General features: G+C 36.3%; 1 pseudogene; it reads left to right on the plus strand.

Moving 5' to 3' along the window:
- The first annotated feature begins 948 nt into the window (after positions 1-948).
- The window catches only part of LOC123581917, a 104,606-nt pseudogene continuing 89,720 nt past the window's right edge, over positions 949-15,834 (plus strand).

Genomic DNA, 15,834 nt, shown 5'->3' on the forward strand with positions numbered 1-15,834 from the left:
AACTGTAGAGAGGGAGCCATACCAGAAAGGGTAGGAGAGGCACAAATGTGATCTGGAACCAAACCCCCAGAAAGATTAACCAGAAAAGGGAGGGAGCACAGAAGAGGGAGTGAAACAAACCCCACCGTAGGCACCTTAGGCATGGGGGACCTACACTGAGAAGACAAGTCCCAATGACATTTGGATTTGAAAACCATGGGGTGCCTGTGTGGCTCAGTCGGTTAAGCGTCTGACTTTGGCTCAGGTCATGATCTCGCAGTCCATGAGTTCGAGCCCTGTGTCGGGCTCTGTGCTGACAGCTCAGAGCCTGGAGCCTGTTTTGGTCTGTGTCTCCCTCTCTCTGTGCCCCTCCCCCGTTCATGCTCTGTCTCTCTGTGTCTCAAAAATAAATAAATGTTAAAAAAATTTGAAAATCAGTGGGATTTAACTTTACATATTTTTACAAACAGTGAAACTTACCTCTGGGTACTTTAAAAATCAGTGGGCTTAGCTCAGAGAGCTAGAGAGTTATAGTCCTTGCCCTGATTGAGCCAGCATAATAAACAACACCAGTGAGATACAGCATAGAACCAACAGTATGAAAAGCACCTGGGGTACAGGTGATGGAGGTTTATTTACTAATCTCAGAATGTGTGTTGAAGAGATAGGTATCTTTAGAAAACTTCTCCAAGAACGAAGAGCTGGGGAGCACTGTTTATCTAGTCCCCCCCTCCCTCCAATAACCTAACATTTTCAGGAAGGAGCACACCCTCCACCTATCTTGCTAACAGTGTGTACTCTATCCCAATGGTCTGAAAATCTGCCCCATCCAACCTCCCCCACTGAACAAACATCCCTCCAAAGCAGCTCTTACCTTGACACATCCTGCAAGCAGCTCTGGCAAGGACCAGCACCATTCTAAAGTGACCTATGCCCTGACAAGAGGGAAAGATAACCACCCACACCAGTATGACTGCAGCCCCGGCAGATAGATTTAAGGCAGGCATCTGGTCTAACTGCCAGCCTTGCCCACCAACAAAAGCCTCTCAGAAGACAGGCAAGGAGGGCACACTGCAGTTTAGAGTCTGCATACCAGCAGACAAGCTGAAGGCAGGTATCTGGTCTGACACTCATACCACCCAACTACAAGCCTACAATAGCCCCCATATTGGCTCCTTTACAACATAGGAACCAAACCCTGGACAGTGCATCTTCAGTAGCCAAAGGGGGCCAACACAGTCAACTGGATGGAAAGCAAATGAGGCTTGGCCACAGCAGTAAGGTGCAAGCAACAAATACAGGAGATACCCTTGAAGAACCTGATTCTGGTAAACAGGGGACATTGTGCTACAGGGCATCAGGGGATCTCTTCTTCATAAGGCCAACACTTTCAAGAGAATGAGAGGTTGAGAATTCTTTGGGCCAAAAGAAAAGACCATAATCCCATAATCAGGAGTAAGAAAATTATTAAAGGGAAAAAAATCACAGGTAGATGCAAACATAATAAAGAAATATTAATTACTTACAAAACCAGTATGAAGGTTAAAGCACAAAAGCAGTAAAATCAATTATACCTATAAAAATCACTCAAGAGATTAACAAAATAAAAGGATGTAAAGTATGACATCATATATATATAAAATGTGTGGTGGGAGGAGTAAAACTTTAGTGTTGTTAGAATGGGTTCAAACTTAAGCAACCACCGGCTTAAAATAGAATGCTATATGCATAAGATATTGTGTATGAACATAATGATAACCATGAATAAATAATCTGTAACAGATACACAAAAAAACAAAGAAAAAGGAATCCAAGCATATCCCTAAAGAAAGCCATCAAACCACAAAGGAAAAGAGTAAGAGAAGATAAAGGAACAGAGAAGAACTATGAAAACTGAAAAACAAATAACACAAGACAATAGCTACATACCTATCAATAATTATATTAAATGCAAATGGACTAAATGCTCTAATCAAAAGACATAAGGTGACTGAATGCATAAAAAAACAAGACCACTCTATATGCTACCTATAATAGATTCACTACAGACCTAAAGACACATGCAGATTTGAAGTGAAGGGACAGAAAAACAGTTATCATGCAAATGAAGGTGAAAGAAAGCAAGAGTAGCAATACTTACATCAGACAAAATACACTTTAAATCAAAGACTAAAAAGAGACAAAGAAGGAAACTATACAATAATAAAAGGACCAATCCAAAAAGAGGATATAACAATTGTAGATATTTAAGCACCAAACATACAGAACCTAATACATAAAGAAACTATTAACAAATATAAAGAAGAAACTGAGTGTAATATGATAATAATTGGGGACTTTAACATCTCACATCAATGAATAGATCATCTATATAGAAAATCAACAAGAAAACAGTGGCTTTGAATGACGTACTGGACCAAATGACCCTAAGAGAGATGTTCAGAATATTCCACCCTAAAACAGGAGAACACACATTCTTTTCAAGAGCACATGGAACATTCTCCAGAAAAGATCAATGTGAGGCCACAAAACAAGTCTCAAAAAGACTGAAATCCTATCATGCATCTTTTCTAATCAGAATGGTATGAAACTAGAAATCAATCACAAGAAAAAGTCTCAAAATAATACAAATACATAGAGGCTAAATAACATGCTACTAAAATGAATGGGCCGGGGCACCTGTATGGCTCAGTCAGTTGAGTGACCGGCTCCGGCTCAGGTCATGATCTCACAGTCTGTGAGTTTGAGCCCCACGTCGGGCTCTGTGCTGACAGCTCAGAGCCTGGAAACTGCTTCGGATTCTGTGTCTCCCTCTCTCTCTGCTCCTCCCCTGCTCACGCTGTGTCTCTCTCTCTCTATGTCAAAAATAAATAAACATTAAAAAATATTTTTTAATGAATGGGCCAACCTAAAAATAAAAAAGGAAATTAAAAAAAATATATATGCAGACAAATAAAAATGAAAACACAATGATCCAAATCTTTGGGATGCAGCAAAAGTTGTTCTTAGAAGGAGGTTTATAGCAATACAGGCCTACCTCAAGAGACAAGAAAAAAGAGAGGGAGAGGACTCAAATAAAAAAAATAGAAAATGAAGGAGGAGAAATAGTAACTCACAACACAGAAAAACAAGAGTATGAGAAAATATTTTGAAAAATTATATACTAACAAATTGGAACAACCCTAAGGAAATGGATAAATTCCTAGAAACACATAACCTTCCAAAACTGAACCAGGAAGAAATAGAAAATTTGAACAGACTAACTACTAGCAATGAAATTGAATCAGTAATAAAAAAAACTCCCAACAAACAAAAGTCCAGGATTAGATGGCTTCACAGGTGAATTCTACCAAATATTTAAAGAAGGGTTAATACCTATGATTCTCAAATTATTCCAAAAAATAGAAGAGAAAGGAAGCTTCCAAATTCATACTACAAAGCCATCATTACCCTGATACTAAAACCAGGTAAAGACATTACGAGAGAGAGAGCGAGAGCGAGAGAGAGAGAGAGAGAGAGAGAGAGGGAGAGAACAAACGAACTTGGGGCACCTGGGTGGTTCAGCTGGTTAAGCATCTGACTTCGACTCATGATCTCACAGTTTGTGAGTTTAAGCCCCATATCAGTCTCTCTGCTGTCAATACAGAGCCTGTTTGGGATCCTCTATCTCCCTCTCTTCTCTGCCCCTCCCTGCCTGTGCTCTCTCCCTCTCAAAAACAAATAAATATTAAAAAAGAGAGAGATAACTACAGACCAATATCTGTGATGAACATACACGCAAAAATCCTCAGGAAAATATTAGCAAAGTAAATCCAACAGTACATTAAAAAGTCATTTCCCACAATCAAGTGGGATTTATTCCAGGATTGCAAGGGTGGTTCAATCAATCAATGTGATACATCACATCAACATAAGGATAAAAACAACATGATCATTTCAATATATGCAGAAAAAGTATCTGATGAAGTACAGTGTACATACATGATGAAAACCTTCAAAAAAGTAGGTTTAAAGGGAACATACGTTAACATAATAAAAACCTTTCATGAAAAACATACAGCTGACTTCATACTCCATGGGGAAAAACAGAGAATTTCCTCTAAGACCAGGAGCAAGACAAACATGTTTTCTCTCACCACTTTTATATAACATAGCACTGGAAGTCCTATATGCAACAATGAGACAAGAACAAGAAATAAGGGGTATTTCTACTGATAAATGAAAAGTTAAATTGTCACAATTTGCAGATGGCATAATACTATACATGTAAAACCCTAAAATCTCCACCAAAAAACTACTAGAACTGATAAATGAATTTTAAAGTCAAAGGATACAAAATTAATATATAGATATCTGATGCATATCTGTACACTAATAATGAAATAGCAGAAAGAAAAATAAAGAAAACAATCCCATTTATAACTATATCAAAAATAATGACATACCTAGAAATAAACTTAACTAAAGATGTGCAAGACCTGTACTCTGGAAACTATAAAACACTGATGAAAGATTAAAGATTACACAAACAAATGGAAAGATAGTCCATTCCCACATATTGGAAAAACCAATATTGTTAAAATATCCTTCCACCCAAGCCAATCTACAAATTTAATGCAATCACTGTTAAAATGCCAACAACATATTTCCCAGAACTTGAACAAATTTTCCTAAGTTTGTAAGAAACCACAAAGATCCCAAATAACCAAAGTAATGTTGAAAAAGAACAAAGGTAGAGGTATCATAATCCCAAGTTTCAAGATATACTACAAAGATGTAGTAATCAAAACAGTATGGTACTGGCACACACAAATGGACACATAGACATAGAAACATAGAATAGAGAATCTAGAAATAAATCCATGCTTAAATCATCAATTAATCTATGACAAAGGAGGCAAGAATACACAATGAGGGAAAACAGCCTCTGCAACAGAGGATACTGGTAAAACAGAATAGCTACATACAAAAGAATGAAACTAGACTATCTTCTTATAGATACACAAAAATAAACTCAAAGTGGATTAAAAGCTTAAATGTAAAATGTGAAACCATAAAACTCCTAAAAGAACACATGGGCAGTAATTTCTTTGACATCAACTGTAGGAATATTTTTCTAAATACGTCTCCTCAGATGGTGGAGGGGGGAACAAAATTAAACTATTAGGACTATAGCAAAATACAAAGCTTTTGTACAGCAAACAAAACCATCAACAAAACAAAAAGGCTACCTACTGAATGGTGGAAGATATTTATAAATGATATATTGGATAAGGGGTTAAAATCCAAAATATATAAATAGCTCATACAGCTGAACACCAAAACAAATAGTCCTATTTAAAAAATGGGCAGAGGACATGAATAGCCATTTTTCCAAAGAAGATATACAGATGGACAACAGACATATGAAAAGATGCTCAACACCACTAATCATCAGAGAAATGCAAATTAAAACCATAATGAGATATCACTTTATACTTGTCAGAATGGCTAAGATGAAAAACTTAAGAAATAACAAGTATTGGTGAGGATATGGAGTAAAAGGAACCTTTATGCACTGTTGATGAAAATGCAAATTGGCATAGCCACTATGGAAAACAGTACGAAAGTTCTTCAAAAAATTATGACTCACTGATTCCACTACTGGGTATTTACCCATAGAAAATGAAAACACTAATCCAAAAAGATAAATGCACCTCTATGTTTATTGCAACATTATTTACAACACCTAAGATATGAAAGCAACCCAATGTCCATTGAAATAAGAATAGAGATGGGTTTTTTTTTGCGGAGGGAAAATGTCATTTTGTTCTAAAGTGAGACTGGTTGTTTAAAAAGAAAAAAATAGGACAAAATCTAAACGTAATAAAGAAGTTGTAACAAGTTTGTGCAAAGGCAACTTAGGAAAGGAATTTTATGCATATTAAAGGTAAATGAATGTGAAGTTTTCTTTTTAAATAAGCTTTAATATCAATGCTGTACTTATGTAAAACTAAATCTGAATTTTCTTTCATCTGCTGAAATGACAAGTTTTTATAGATGATTCATCTGATCAAAAGAAAACAAAAAAAACAAAAAAGAAAGGTTTTCTTTAGCTTTTATGTGATATTTTAATCAGAATAATTTCCTGTGTTTGCTGTCTTTATCAGGTGTTTGATTATTTATAAACCTAGTACTCTTCATATTAAAAGAGCTACATTTTGCTCAGAACCATGCAACCTTCTATATTTTCCTGTGAAGTCTTTAGTTGTCACTACAGTTAAATGAGTAACTACATATTGTTTCACAGTTAACCAGGCTCCTATTTGACCAAGGGTTTTAAAATCTTTTGATATTTATGACAAACTTCCCCAAATGAAATTCTAAATGAAGCCTTCTTTCACCTTGAACTAGCTTTGAGATTTCCAAAGAGTCCCTGGGACATCCCCAAAAATAGATATTCTCTTCTTACAAAAAGGGTGATGTTAAATTAATTGGGCTAATTTGATGTTAAATTACATGAGAAACACCATAAAATAAAAATACTAAGCCCTCCTTTTGTTGCATTTCTGTAGATATGTGGTATAAGGGCTCTAAAAATTCTTCTGTGAAATTCTCACAGATCTGATATGTCCCAGCATAATGTTGTCAGTCATAATTCTCATTATTATCTTAAAGTGTTGCATGTTACAGAAATAACCAAATTTCCTTGTCAATTTCATTATAATGAACTCTCATCAGATCTTTAACAATGAGCATCTTTAAGTCTTTTCATAGATCATTATTGTTTTATTCTGATGCTTTTACAACAGTGTTCTTGCAAAAATGATTCATTTTAAGGAAATTCATGGAAAAGACATTCAGCAAGCTCACGTTTCTGATAACTTTAATATCATAAAACTTAACTGTATAAGAATTTCCAGAACTAGTGGAAAAAGTGTATTCAAGCAAATAAAATATCACATGGGACTGAATGAACTAAGGAGGCTGATTATAATTTTTATGACTCTTAGTTTGAACACTGCAGGTTCCTTGATGCTTTGGTTTGAGGGGTTTTGTTTTTGTTTTTGTTTTTGTTTTCAGATTGAAGGAAACCCTTTCCTTAAGCTATCTAGGATTTACAGCAATTTGATAAAGTATATTCTTGTAAACAAAGATGAAAACATTTCCTCTTTCTCTCTGAACCCTCCAGAATACTTTTGAGTATTCTTTTCTTGGCAATACAGTTAGTTATTTGCATAAGTTCAATAATAGCTCGCCTTGTAGAAGGACAGAAGTGGAAACATTGGCTGCATTACCAAGGCTTTGACAGAAATGGTAATGCAGGTAAATCTGATGACCAATCTTTGGCTTGGTTTTCTGGCCTCAGAGGCTTCAAGCGTTCATCCTGAGACTCCTTATGAAAAGTTCCAGCAAAGTAGTCTTAGAAAGAGTTAACAGGGTCAGTAACTATGTTTGCTATACTTATGTGAATAATCAGGCCAAATTTAATGCAAACAAATTAGTTTTATTGTGACTATATTTGGTAAAAAATGAATATATGTGGAGAGAGAAAAACTATGTTTGCACTTTGGTTCATGCTAGATTTTAATCCTATGAATTTTCTTTGATGTTGTGTTACAATACCTGTAAACCAGACTGGATCTGTACTCCAGTTTCCTTAACTATCTATGATTTTCTAAACTAACATTTCCAATTTTCTCCCACCCTTTGGATTTGGAAGCACTAAGAACAAAGACTGCCCTTGAATCTCCCTGGAAGGTACTATACCAGGTCCTCCTCAATACCCAGACGGCAGCCAGACTTTAAGGACTTGAGCCTTGAGTACTTATCTCACAGCTGAAGGAAGCTGTGCCTGACATATGGTCCTGTGCAGATCTTGGTGACTTCCAAATCAAATTTATAAAGAAGAAAAGTAGCTAATTTTGAGGTAGACTGCCTCCTCCCAAAACAGTGGATCAAGACATCCTAATTTAGGGGCATGTGGGTGGCTTAGTCAGGTTAAGCATCCAACTTCAGCTCAGGTCACAATCTCAACAGCTCGTGAGTTAGAGCCACATGTTGGCCTTTGTGCTGACAGCTCAGAACTTGGATCCTACTTTGGATTCTGTGTCTTCATCCCTTTCTGCCCCTCCCCTGATTGCTCTCTCTCTCTCTTTCAAAAATAAACATGAAAAAAAAAAGTTTTAAGGCTTCCTACTTTAACTAAACATGAAACACTTTTCTTCTTTTTTTTTACTCTAGTATTGGCTTAGAACAATAATGCTATGATCTGAATCTCCCAGGCTATTGCTAACAGGGGTAACTTTTCTGACTGTTTTATCTACCACCAGAAACCCCAATCTCTTCATGATGTTACAGATACCTTAGTCTTACCCATAACCAATTTCTCTTATGATCTATTTCCCTGCACTCAAGCAAGAGAAATACAAACAGACTAATTCTTCATTCCAAGGCTTTTGGAAAAGGCCACTTTAAGATGAGATAGTACCTCACAGAATGTCATCCCAATTCCTCTGATCCCTGTTTTGAAAAGGCCAATCAAGAAATTCCAAATAATGGATCTATCAATAACCAGATCTTAGCTGGAGTCTCTGTGCTTCACCTGGTTTCATTTTTATCCACAGTGAATTGTATTTTCAAAAGGCATGTGAAAGTTTAGATAGCTGTTTAGATAGAAGGAATGAGTCTAACACAAATCGTGCATGTGTGAATCACACATATTTGTGAAAATCTCTATTGTTGGGTCAGACATGATGTTAAATATTGATTTTATTTCCATAGGATGAAGTAATGTCATGAGGATAATCAATCACACTTTCTAAATTTCTAAACAAATTGATATTTATCTCTTATATTCCTCCAGACACCTAGGGACTATAGTTACGGAACAATGGAGGTTTGGAGAGGGAGTCTCCCCAGTGAATGGGGTTAAATTCATTAAACAAGGAAGCCATTAGACCAGTAGCTCTAATGCTGTGATGGCTTTAAAAAATAAGTAAGTAAGTAAGTAAGTAAGTAAGCAAATAAATAAATAAAAATCTAAGCCTATAAATGCCTCCAGGTCATAAAATTTAAACCTAAAGACAACCAATTACAGTCAACTTGGCTTTAAGCTATAGTCAATCAATAATTTCCTTACTTTACTTCCATCTTCTCTCCATAGCAATCTCTCCCAGAGCAGCTGCCCATGGAGAGCTGTTAATCACTTCCAGTTTGGCACAGCCCTTTTCAAATAGATTTTGCTTTAAAAATGTATTTTAAAAATGTAACGTATCTTAGTTTATCTTTTTAAAAAGATATTTATTTATTTTGAGAGAGAGAGAGGGAGAGAGAGAGAGAGAGAGAGAATGCAAGTGGGAGGTGGGGGAAGGATCCCAAGCAGGCTCTGTGCTCACTATAGTGTAGACACCAGGAGCCATCTCACAAACCATGAGATCAAGAACTCAGCTGAAATCAAGAGTCAGACACTTAACTAACGGAGCCATCCAGGCATCTCATGCTTTAGTTTATTTTTAACAGTGGTAAATCTTTCATGTAAGCTTTCAAAGTGGGTATAAGCTAAGAGGGCTAAACTTTGATTCATCATATAATCACACTTAAGAATTATAGTTGCAAGAGAGTTAGAAATATAGAAAGAAAGAGAAGTATCGATGTAAAATAACAACAAAACAAAAAAGCAGAGAAAGACAAATACTGTATGATCTCTTATAAGCCAAAGTGTAAAAAAACAAAAATTTAAAAATTAAAAAAAAACAAAACCCACACAAGTTAATAGATAAAGAGGGCAGGTTGGTACTTCACAGAGTTGAGGGAGCAGGGTAAAGAGAAATGAATGAACTGATGTGTTTTTAAGTCTAAATAAACTGAATTATATCTATCTATATCTATATCTATATCTATACAAACACACATTATACATATACATACATACATATACATACACATTATACATACATTATACAGATACATAAATTATATATACATATACATACATATTTACACACACATATACATATATAGAACACATAAAATATATAATATATATTATATTTATAATATAGTATGTTATATAGTATATATTATATTTATAATATAGTATATCATATATATAAGTTAATTATAGTTGCATGAGAATAAGGTATATGGTAAAAGAGAAAGAATCTGAGGTAAAAGGAAATATCCCTTGATATTTCCAAGGATATTCCTTCTGCCATGTCCTAAGCCACATCAATTTGACAATACTTTCTCTAGATGATAATATAGCAGAAGCCTAAGCAAAGCCATCATTGAAAATTTCTTCATTTATATTGTTCAGCTGTCTTCATGCGCTGTTCCTTGATGGCTATGAATGGAAAACAATCCTTGCTATGTTAGATCACAACAAATTCCTAGTTGTTATAGGGAATGAGTTCAGCCTTTTAGCCCCCTACTATAACCTGAATAACTTCATCAGAAAATGTTCTCTGTTGACTACAGAGGCAGTAACAAATGTCATTTCATTATTTGATAGCAAAACCCATAGTTATTTGCCCATAGTGTTTTACATCCTCACAATAACACAATACTTTTCATACCATAAACAATCCACTGTTTAGTGTGTAATACACAAGAGGATAAGCTATAGCAATATGCATGTCCATGTATATACACATTTCATTTCTAGAGCTAGCGTGTCCCCAAGAGTTGCTCAAGGTAGAGATGAGGACAGACCCAAACTTTTAAACTTCCCATTTGTGTAATGCAATAAGATGATCTTAAAATTGCTAACACCCTGCCCAGGGATGTTCCATCACTGCTAACCTGCCTACAACTTAGTAAATTATGAATCTGAAGAGATTACAACTGTCATCTTCATCTCTTACACTGGCAAAAGATTCATATTTCAAATCCGGGCTATCTTTGCATATGATTTGGTGTTATATTGTCCTGCCACCAACTAATCATGATTTGGAAAGATGATGAGTTGTCCAAACGCAAACATGCATTTTCCTCTTATCACAGCAGCACAGTTCCCTGTAACAGAGTTAAAGGAGCATCAGCATTGCCATTATAAACTCGCGACTTCAAGAGGTTATGTGTGTTGTGAAAGTTCACGGTAAGAAGAAATTTGTCAATGCAGTGTGTTCTGGAATACTTAATAATAAAACTATACTAAAAATCTTAAACCTGAAATTGTGTCTTTTAAATATATTTTTGACTTAAAATTCAGTAAATGATTATTTCCATCTTACAAATGGTGTTGCTTTCCCTCATCACAAAACATTAAATCATGTATGAAAAGAGGCTTTGGGATAAACTAGCATTGGGCAACAAATGAAAGTTAAACATTCTACTTTCTTATTTTACATGGCCCAGATGTGAACAAAGCACTGTACCCTCCTGACGACAGTAGATATTCTGGGAGGAGTCCATGATCTATGGTGGCCAATCAGAATAAAGCCCATGAATTTGGGAATGAGTCCAGCAAGGTATCCATTTTTACTGCTAGACATGAACTTTAGACAAATTGATGCTGGGGCTTCTTTAGACACCTTTCCACCAAGAGAGTAGAGTATGGAACTGACAGATGTGACTATGTGCAGCTGTTGAGGTAGGCAGCACAGGTGGAATATATACCAGAGAAAATTCAGCTCTAATGACATTATCTGAGCCCCTAACACAGTTGTTTTCTGAATTCAGCCTTATCCATGGATGTTTTAGTTACATGATCTGATAAATTCTTTCTCTCTCTCTTTCTCTTCCATTTAGCCACCGCAGTTAGGCTTTTCCGTGACTTAAAGCTAAATGCCCCTAAATTGATACAGCCTCCTAATCCATCTATTCCATCTGGGCTCTAGGCTCTTTAATCAATCCAGTGCTTTCTTACCAGACTGATCTTCCTTGAAGCACATTTCATCATGTTATTGTTTAAAAACAAGTGGGGGGAAATGTGCCACTCCTAGCGATGCCCATCACATCAAGTCCAACACCAGAATCTGAAATCTGAAGGCTTCCTTTGTATATCACAAAATACACAAGTTCATCCACAATATATATATTCCAATGAAACTAGTTAAACCCTGCTTCTTCCACTCCTGTCGTGTTTTAACTCCATGTCTCTATTCATGATATTTCCCATTCCTGGGATGACTTTCTTTATCCTCCCAACATAGGGAAATCTTTCTTAAATTTCAAGGATCTTAGTATCTTCAAAACCTTTCTTAGATACTGTCTACTTTCAATTGTCTACCTATAGTCTGGCACTATCTTGGCACTATCTCCGTACCTTTCCAGATAATGGTTTTCCTGAATTCAGTGAAAGTTGTAATAATTAATTTAAATCCCTATACTCGGGAGGACTCACTGGCTATGGGTAATAGGATTGACCTTAAACAAGAGAGGAAAACATTGTATGAGGGTTTCAGGATGTTTCAAGGAAACCAGGGAAGGTGTGACAATCAAGATGAAGGCACTCCTCAAACCTTGTATTCTCTTTGTGCAACTACTTGATACTCTAATCTTTAGACTCTTTGTCCCTCCTTCTTCCCTCTCCTTCCTTTTTTTGTCCTCTGTTCTATTCCATTATACTCTCTCACTTCTCTCCCCTCTCTCTCACATCCATCTTTCTCTCTCCCCACTGACATTCTGACCTTTTTTGGTTGCCTGCTGGACTACAGTCCACCCATAAGAATAACTGACTACTAGTAAACCCCAAATGCCAAATTCCTGATATACAATTAATGTTGTTGTTTTTGAGTCAAACACCATTGGTTCAGTCAGACATAGACATAGGAGGAGATTTTGTAAAAACAGCTACAATCTTTCAAGTTACAGAAGTGACTTTGGAGGAAAAAAACCAGTGAAGTAGACACTCCCATATATGTCCACTATAATTTTACACAAAATTAGCGTATTATTTTAATGCATACTATTGATAGGAGTTTCACAAACGATATAGGGGGTGATTTAAACCCTAAAGAATTAGAGTCATAAAACTAGATAGAAAAGTCTAGACAAATGGATGGGAAATGGATGGTCAGAATGGCATACACAGTTAAAGACGGCACGCTTTCCATGTTTGTAAATTTAAAAATGTTCTGAGGCCTTTCAATAAAGATGGAGTAACAGAAACTGGACAGGGACTCTCCATCCTGAAACAAACAACAACGTTAGACAAAATGTATTTTAAGATTGTCTTGAAGATACTGGACAGCAGGAAACAGAGCACAGTAATCCTTGAGACCAAAGAGTAAAAGAACTTAGCCATACAATTGTACCAGCATGTACTACTTGAAGTTCTCAGGCCATGACATCGGGATGGGTAAAGAAGTTGAATCACTAGAGCTGTTCAATGATCTTCTGTTGTTTCTAATTCTGACTGTCTACATACAATACAAGACATGAAGTTGAGAGTTTGGGAAGACCAAGGTAGCTAGAGTTTACAAGGGAGAGTACAGGAATTACATAAGAGAGAACTCTGGAAATTTCACAGGTTAGGAAGAATACCTTTCCAGCCATAGTGGAAAACCTCATAATTAATGAGGCACTGAGCAGAGTATCAGAAGTCTTGCCTCAGTCCTGGATAATAAATTTAAAAGGATTTGAATAAGACAAAGTATGTTCATTGACTACTACAGAATTCAATTAGAAATTGACAATTAAAAACATATTTACACAATCCCCAAATATGTCAAAACTAAATAATACATTTCCATAAAAGAAGAAATCCATCAAAGAAGAACTCAGAAGAGAAACTGGAAAATAATTTGAATAAAAATAAAAGCACAGCATATTAAAATATATGGAATGCAGTTAAAAACAGTTCTTAGAGGGAAGATGATAAGACTACCCACCTGTGTTAGGAAAAAAAAGGTCTCAAATAACACTGATTTCAAACTTAAGAAACAAAACAAAACAAAACAAAACAAAACAAAAAAAAAAAGGAAGAAGAAAAATTACCTCCCCAAAAAGAAATTAATGAAGATTAAAGGAGAAAACAATAAAATAGAAATCAGAAAAGTATAAGGGTGCCTGCTGGGTGGCTCAGTGGGTTAGGTGTCCAACTCTTGGTTTCGGCTCATGTCATGATCTCATGGTTTGTGAGTTAGAGCCCTGCATCGGGCTCTGTGCTGACAGCATCGAGCCTGCTTGACATTCTCTCTCTCTCCCCCCCACCTCTCTCTCTCTCTCTGCCTCTTCCCTACTCACTCTCTTTCCCAAAAATAAATAAAGTGGAAAAAAAAAAGAAATCAGAATAGCATAGAGAAAAATCAATAAAACCAAAAGCCAGTTCTTTGAAAGATCAGTAAAATTAATAAATCTTTAGAGTAATCAAGAAAAAAAGGGAGATGATACTAATTAGTGGTATCAGCAATAAGAAGAATGGCATCACCACAGATTCTACAGTTTTAAAGGAATAAGGGAATATAATTAATTTCTCAATGCCAATAAATTCAACAATTTAGATAGGGGACCAGTTAACTTTCCCTGCTCCCCCAGGACCAAGGCTGACACAGCAGAATCACCACAGTCAGCCACAAGCCCATTCTAGGCACATCTTCTTGCCACTTGAGCAAAGGACACAAGGAAATACCATACCAGACATAAGGCAGAGTCAATAAGCAAGTGGAAATGAGCTAGGAGAAGTTAGTTTCTCTGTGACAATGAAGGTACTGAAACTTCAAACATGGGGTAGGGAGGATGAAGACTGGAGAAGGATCTCTTTCAGTTATATTAAACCATTAATAGCCAAGTGAGAAGTTTTGAAAGTTCAAAGCCTTGACATGGTATGAAAGGGTCAAACATTTATAAATTTTGAAGAAAATTAATAGCCATGCTGGGTTTTCTTAAGTAAATGGTAAGCTTCAGAGGGAGAAAATCAATAGTTATTTTTTTTTAAGTCTGCTTTGAAAATATCAGACCAGTATTTTTTTCTAATGATTGAACAATTTCATTGTAACATTATTAGTGTCTGGTACTGATGAGAAAAAAAGACACTGGAGAGCAGAATGTATCTGAAGTAGGAGAAACATTATAGCTACATAGTAGCAACAAAGTATCAGTAGTACCCAGGTAAGTTCATCATACACCTCTTCCTCATTGGGGAGTTTTGTTCACAGTGGATACTTGGCCATGGCTGGAGATGTTTGTGGTTGCCATGTACCAGGGATGTACGGGCATCTAGGGATGCTATTAAACGTCCTACAGTGTACAGGATACCACCACCACCAAAAGAATGATCTGGCCCAAATTGTCAATATTGCCAAAGTTGAGAATCCCTGTTTTTTGTTTGTTTGTTTGTTTTGTTGTTGTTGCTGGCTTTTTTGTTTGTTTGTTTTTTTAGTATGTATTTCCTCAACCTCCATATACCGGGTACCATTCCAGCTGGGGGAAGAAACAAAAAAAAAACAAATAAACAAATAAACTCATTGTTGGGAAAGGTCATTTAAAGACATCCCTGCCAGTTGACCCAAGAGCTGGCCCTGGGCACTCAGAGACATCTCACCCCCACCCAGTCCTTTGGATGTGGGTTCCATTTGCCTTTCCTACTCCCAGAGGCTTCACCAGGGATAAAGCCTTGAGATACTGATGTGGTGCTAAGAACACCTGCATGGTATACAAGAATGAACTCTGGTGAATATGTGCATGCATCCACTCACCTTGCCCAAGATAAGCAGCATTGTATGGAGCATTTGTGTTTATTTGGGAAATATAACCATCCTCAAGATAACCATTCCATCCATTGGAAACTTATGTAACATATTTTATCCTTAACTTAATATTACCCTCTGCCAACATTTTCTCATTATCTATGATGTATATTCATGCTATTGTGTACCATACAGCTTGCACACCTGGTCAGGGGGCCCTGAAGACGAACGGTGGGGATCTAGA

This window comes from Leopardus geoffroyi, chromosome A1, assembly GCF_018350155.1.
Source record: "Leopardus geoffroyi isolate Oge1 chromosome A1, O.geoffroyi_Oge1_pat1.0, whole genome shotgun sequence".
Lineage (NCBI taxonomy): Eukaryota > Metazoa > Chordata > Mammalia > Carnivora > Felidae > Leopardus > Leopardus geoffroyi.